The sequence below is a fragment of the Elaeis guineensis genome, chromosome 5 (assembly GCF_000442705.2).
Source record: "Elaeis guineensis isolate ETL-2024a chromosome 5, EG11, whole genome shotgun sequence".
Lineage (NCBI taxonomy): Eukaryota > Viridiplantae > Streptophyta > Magnoliopsida > Arecales > Arecaceae > Elaeis > Elaeis guineensis.
In genome coordinates, this window is record NC_025997.2 from 67,185,258 (window position 1) to 67,192,294 (window position 7,037).

General features: G+C 37.5%; 1 non-coding gene across 1 annotated transcript; it reads right to left on the bottom strand.

Annotated features, from left to right (window-relative positions):
• Nucleotides 1-428: 428 nt before the first annotated feature.
• On the bottom strand, nucleotides 429-534 carry LOC140858284 (small nucleolar RNA R71). Its single transcript, XR_012141851.1, has one exon. It is a non-coding gene; the product is annotated as a small nucleolar RNA R71 (small nucleolar RNA).
• Nucleotides 535-7,037: the final 6,503 nt, after the last annotated feature.

The following is a 7,037-nucleotide window of genomic DNA, read 5'->3' on the forward strand; positions in this document are numbered from 1 at the left end:
TCCAGAAATAGAAAGAACTTTTAGAGCCAACAGACGTAAAAATATGGATCAAAATCAGGAGAATGATCCACCCAGGCAATTGAAGGAGTATTTTACTCCTTCCATATATACCTACTCTCCTTGTATTCAAGTGCCCCCTGTGGAGGCCACCCAATATGAAATTAAGTCCAGTATAATCCAAATGTTACCTTCATTTTATGGACTTAGTAATGAGGACCCTTATAAACATCTTGAAGAATTTCTTGAGATATGCTCAACTGTCAAAATTCACAACTTCTTCGATGATGCTCTTAGGTTAAAATTATTCTCTTTCTCACTTAAGGACAGTCAAATACTGGCTATATACTTTGGATTCCATGACTATATCAACCTGGGACCAGCTGCAATGAGAGTTTTTCAAGAAATATTTTTCCATAGGAAAAACTAATCAAATAAGGAAAGCCATAACTTGTTTTTTTCAATTAGATGGAAAAATATTTCATGAAACATGGGAGAGATTAAAGGACCTTATTAGAAAATATCTCCACCATGCTGTACCCAAGTGGCAGTTAATCCAATATTTTTATGATGGGCTATCTGAAAGGCATCGACAAATGGTCGATGCTTCATGCGGTGGGACATTCATGCTGAAAAGTGAGGATGTGGCATGGCAGCTGTTTGAAATTTTAAGTGAAAATGTATTACATCATATGTCTACCTCTATTAGAGATAAACCTATATTAAACCCAAAGAGAGGTAGAATATATAAAGTAGGAAATGCCATAGATATCCATCATAAGGTAGATGAATTATCCCAAAAGTTAGATCAATTATTAAGTATAGGACAGTCACCTTCTCCATCCCGTCAGATACAAGATATATGTGCATTGTGTTCGAGTCCCACTTATTATATGAATGATTGTTCGGTTGCACCACAGTTTCCTGAACATATACAAGAACAAGTCCATCAAGCCCAAACTACTCATAGATCAGGGAACAACCCCTATTCTAGTACGTACAATCCGAGATGGAGAAACCATCCAAATTTCTCATGGAAATCACAACCAGCGGTTCCTCTGGTGCAACAAAGATCAGGCTACCCGGATGTAACTTTTAGGTATCCATCCCAGCCATAATACCAGAACCCTCGTCAACCCACTCCGAGTACTCATAGCTCGGCTTTCGAAGAAAAGGTACTGCAAACATTTAAAGGACTAAAAATGAATACCCAACTCCTTCACTCCCATACGCAATCAATAGCAAAGCTAGAGACCCAGATAGGTCAGCTAGCAACAGCTTTCAGTAGGAGGGAAGAAGGCAAATTACCCAGTCAGCCTATTAATAACCCAAAAGGACAGTACATGGCTGAAAGCTCCATTGGTCTTGAAATTTTTTTCGAACATGCCAAATCGATCATGACCCTTAGAAGCGAAAAAATCTTAAATCAACCTGAAGTAATCCAACAACAAGAGCAACCAATTTCAGCTACAACAGAAAAGAAGAAATCTGAAGAGAGGAAAGAACCTGTTAACCCAGCACCTGCACCTAAAGCTCCATTTCCTAGTGCTTTAGAATCCTCTCTGCCTCTTGATAAGAAGGGTATAAAAATGAATGAAATATTGGAACTGTTTAAATAGGTCCGGATAAACTTACCTCTTCTCGATGCCATTAAGCAAGTTCCGACCTATACCAAATTTCTAAAGGACCTGTGTACACAGAAACGAAAATCAAAGGCACAAATACCAAAAAAAGTCTACCTAACTGAGTAGGCCAGCTCAGTTTTCCAGCAAATTGCCCCACCCAAATTTAAAGATCCAGGTACCCCAATTATTTATTGTGTCATAAGGAACCTCACGATTAAGAAGGCATTATTAGATTTGGGTGCAAGTGTCAACCTTCTCCCGAGCTCTATATATGACCTATTTGGATTTGGAGAGTTAAAACCCACGACAGTGACCTTACAACTAGCAGATCGATCCATTAAGGTACCTCATGGAATACTGGAAGACGTATTGATGAAAGTAGATGAATTTTACTTTCCTGTTGACTTTCTTGTGCTGGATATGGAATCTAGCAGCAACCCCAACCAAATACCAATCATTCTAGGTAGACCCTTCTCAGCAACCGCTAATGCTTGTATAAATTGTAGGACCGGAGTTATGGATGTATCTTTCAGAAATAAGAAGCTAAGGTTGAATATTTTCAATGCATCTTTGGGACCACCTGTGTACGACCATAATGAGATCAACTTGTTAGAGGAAGTTATAGACGATAAAGCTCCTGCCTTGCTCAACTCAGATCCTTTACAGGCATGCCTAACACATTTTGGAATGGATAATTTTGATATTGATGGATACACTGAAGAAATACATGCTTTGCTAGAACCTCCCAATTTTAGCACCAATCCCTCTTGGACTGTAAAGTACGAGCAATTACCAATTCAATCAAGCCCTCTGGTACCATTCTTAGAAGCACCACCTACTCTAGAGCTAAAGCCTCTTCCTGCCACACTGAAATATTCATTTCTTGGATCCAATGATATCCTTCCAGTGATCATTGCGTCTGACCTAACCAACGACCAAGAAGACAAACTTGTCGGGGTACTCAAAAAGCATAGAGGCTATAGGGTGGTCAATTGCCGATTTGAAGGGTATAGATCCTTCTGTTTGCATGCATCATATTCACTGTGAGGTTGAGGCAAAACCACATAGGGACATGCAACGACGATTGAATCCGAATATGTGAGAAGTCGTGAAAAAGGAAGTAGTGAAATGGCTAGATGCTGGAATTATCTACCCAATTTCAGATAGCCAGTGGGTTAGTCCAACCCAAGTAGTACCTAAGAAGTCAGGTATTACCGTAATAGAGAATGATGAGGGTGAGTTAATTCCTACTCGTGCAACAACTGGTTGGCGAGTATGTGTGGACTACTGAAAGCTGAATGCCGTTACTAGGAAAGATCATTTTCCTTTGCCTTTTATTGACCAAATTTTAGAATGGCTAGCAGGATAAAGTTTCTTCTATTTTCTAGATGGATATTCATGATATAACCAGATCCCGATATTTTCTGCTGATCAAGAAAAGACTACCTTCATATGCCCTTATGGAATATTTGCATTTAGACGTATGCCATTCGGTCTCTACAATGCACCAGCCACTTTTCAACGGTGTATTTTGGCCATCTTTTCTGATATGGTCGATAAATTTTTAGAGGTCTTCATGGATGATTTTTCAGTATTTGGCTCTACCTTTGATGATTGTCTTCAGAACCTAACCAAGGTTCTTCAACGATGTATAGAGATAAATTTGGTTTTAAGTTGGGAGAAGAGCCATTTTATGGTTCGTGAAGGAATCGTGCTTGGACATATTGTATCCAAGCGGGGGATTGAAGTAGATAAAGTAAAGGTTGAAGTAATCTTGAAATTGCCTCCCCCAACCTCGGTTAAACAAATCCGATCCTTCTTAGGCCACGCAGGTTTCTATAGGCACTTCATTAAGGATTTCAGCAAGATCTCACGACCCTTGTGCAACTTACTTGCTAAGAAAAATTCTTTTGATTATAATGAAGATTGCCTAACCGCTTACAATAAACTCAGAACTGCCTTAACCACTGCACCAATCATAAAATCTCTGGATTGGACCCTACCATTTGAAATCATGTGTGATGCTTCTGATTATGCTGTAGGGGCAGTCCTTGGGCAAAGATTTAATCAGAAATCGCATGTAATTTATTATGCAAGTAAAACTCTTTCAGATGCTCAATTGAATTACACCACGACTGAAAAGGAGTTACTCGCTGTTGTGTTTGCCCTAGATAAATTTAGATCATACCTTTTGGGTTCCAAGGTCCTAGTATACTCCGATCATGCAGCACTGAAACATCTGCTATCCAAAAAAGATATAAAACCTAGGCTGATTAGATGGATCCTTCTATTACAAGAATTTGATTCAGAAATTTTAGACAAAAAAGGCTCTGAAAATTTGGTAGCAGATCATATTTCTAGGATTCTGGTAGAATACAATAAAGAAATGATTAGAGATAGATTTTCGGATGAACAACTCTTTTCAATGTCTTCCATTGGTCTTCCCTGGTTTGCTCATATAGTCAATTACTTGGTAATAGGACAAATACCATCATATTGGACCCAACAAGAGAAAAATAGATTTTTCTCCCAAGTAAAGTACTATTTCTGGAAAGAATCAGAGCTGTTCAAATATTGTCCAGATCAAGTAATCCGACGTTGTGTCACTGAGTGTGAAGTCCAAAGTATTCTTAACTTCTACCACTCGCTAGCATGTTGGGGACATTTTAGTGAAAGGAAAACTACAGCAAAGGTGTTGCAGAGTGGATTTTATTAGCCGACACTATTCAAAGATGCATATGAATTCAGTCGTAATTGCCTGTGATGCCAGCAAACAGAAAATATTTTGAGAAAAGATATAATGCCCCTATCTCCTATACTTGTAGTAGAAATTTTTGATATTTGGAGAATTGATTTTATGGGATCCTTTCCCTCCTCATTTGGATTCGAGTATATTTTGGTAGCAGTGGACTACGTATCAAAATGGGTAGAGGCTATGGCAACCCGAACCAATGATCACAAAATCATGATCAAGTTCATTCAACATAACATCTTTAGTTGATTTGGATGTCCAAGAGCCATAATTAGCGATGGAGGTACACACTTCACAAATAAGTACTTCGACATGCTAATGAAAAAATACGGAATAACTCATAAAGTTGCCATACCTTATCACCGCCAAACAAGTGGCCAAGTTGAGGTCTCCAATAGGGAGATCAAGCATATTCTTGAAAAAATGGTAAGACTCGATAGAAAAGACTGGTCAACATGCTTAGATGATGCATTATGGGCTTACCGTACTACTTTTAAAACACCCATAGGAATGTCTCCTTATCGACTTGTATTCAGAAAAGCTTGTCATCTGTCGGTGAAATTAGAACATCGTGCATTTTGGGCCATACGGCAATTTAACTTTGATATGAAAAATATAGGTTCCAATAGGAGACTTCAACTAAATGAACTTGAAGAGCTACGCAATAAAGCGTATGAGAGTGCTAGAATTTATAAGGCTCGAACTAAAGCGTACCACGATAAATTCATTGCACGAAAAACATTCGAGCCCCATCAAAAAGTTTGGCTCTTCAATTCTAGGTTGCGTCTGTTTCCTAAAAAATTTCGCTCACGTTGGGACGAACCTTTCATTGTAACTCAGGTATTTCCTCATGGAGCTATAGAACTCAAAAATCCTAAATAGGGGAACATCTTTAAAGTGAACGGTCAGCGATTGAAACCTTACATAGATAGAATTAGTGATGGAGAATTAATTGAATCTGTTGATTTAGTGGATCCAATACCGCCATAATACTCAATTCAGTTTGGCTGAAGACTTTAAACTTAGCGCTCCTGGAAGGCAACCCAGATTATGCATTTCTTTCTATTATTTAGTTTTTGATTATCTAGCTTCTTTTCTTTTCATAGAAAAATTCAAGAAAGGCAATCAGCCAAGTTGGGAGGAGCATCTCATCCAAAGCCCAGATGAAGTCATGAACCAATCACGCCCACAAAGGAAGAACCCCTCACCTGACAATGAACGAGCACATCAAATCCAGGTGGTATCTTTCCTTGTAATTTCTTTCTCTATTCTACTTTGTTATTTTTTTCATCCATTGGGGGCAATGGAAATAAAGTTGGGGGAGAGAGAATAATTAAATTAATCAAATCCTCAAGTATGACCATAATCAGTTTATGTATTAAATTTTGTCTCGGTTTGAAGCCAATCGGGTATTCTAATTGATGAATGATTAATGATTTAGATAATTTTAGAGATATTGAGAGAGAAATTATTAAAGAAGCCCAATAAATGGTAAGGTTTAGATCAGAATAAATTCTAGAGTAATTCCAGAACCTTCGGCCCAATGATCTCAATAAAGAATCTACTTTATGGGGGTATAAGTGGAAAGGTCAAAGTATGCATAAAGTCTACCTTATAGTCTATTTAGATTAATAAAATAAGTTTTCAGCATCTCTCATTGAGTAATCGGGCCCTTTCGCCTAAGTAAGCATTATGGTTCACGTCAAAAGGTGAGAATGTGAAAGAATCTCTTGTGAAGTCAATCTTAACTCGTAGCCTTTTTTACTTGAGTTAGTAAGCCTGAGGGGTGTTCTACACCTAATACCCTAAAGCCAACTGGTTTGGGAGTCATTGGCTTAAAACTCGCTATAAGGGTCAATTAGAAAGCTTAAGGGGTTAGGACATTGCACTGACTATACACATCAAAAAAAAAAAAAGAGGAGACTAAACTGCATGATGACATTACACCAAATCCACAACAAGTTAGAAGACTTAAAGAGTGAGGTGGGAAGTTGGTGAAAGAAAAAACTCTAGAAATTTTTATGGACTTTACTCGATCATTAAATGGGTATAATTGATAATCCGATGAAGTACTTCTTTGATAGTCTGATCGGATATCAACTGATTTCAGAATTGTCCAGGATAACTTTTAATTCAAGGACAAGTTGGTACATATTTCTGATTTATCTGTTTTACTTGAGGATGAGTAAAATTCAAGTTGGAAGGTATGATAAATATTTAAATTAAATCATTAGAAATATTTAAATTTATTTAATTATTATTTAATTTTTTTTATAAAAAATTAAAAAATTAATACGGATACAAGCATAACATGGATGTGTAACGGTTCGTTAAAGGACATATGAAAAATTATATCAAATGAACCAATGTTTTTTCTGGAAGGAGGAGAATGTAAGAGCATTAAATGCTCATGGGCCCATAGCATTTAATCCATTCAAAGGAGAAGTGGCGTGCTAAACTATCGTGTGCTATCCAATGGCTCATGTTGTGAGGAACACTTGATCAGACGGCCACAATCCCTCTTTTCCATATACTTTAGTGGTGGACCCCTGCTTGAATACCATCCAATGGTCTAAAGTGTTCTTGACCATGATCCAATAGTCAGATAAAGTGAAAAAAAAAAAAAAAAAAAAGCTTTCAAAGAGATTTCAGGAGGTTTGAAC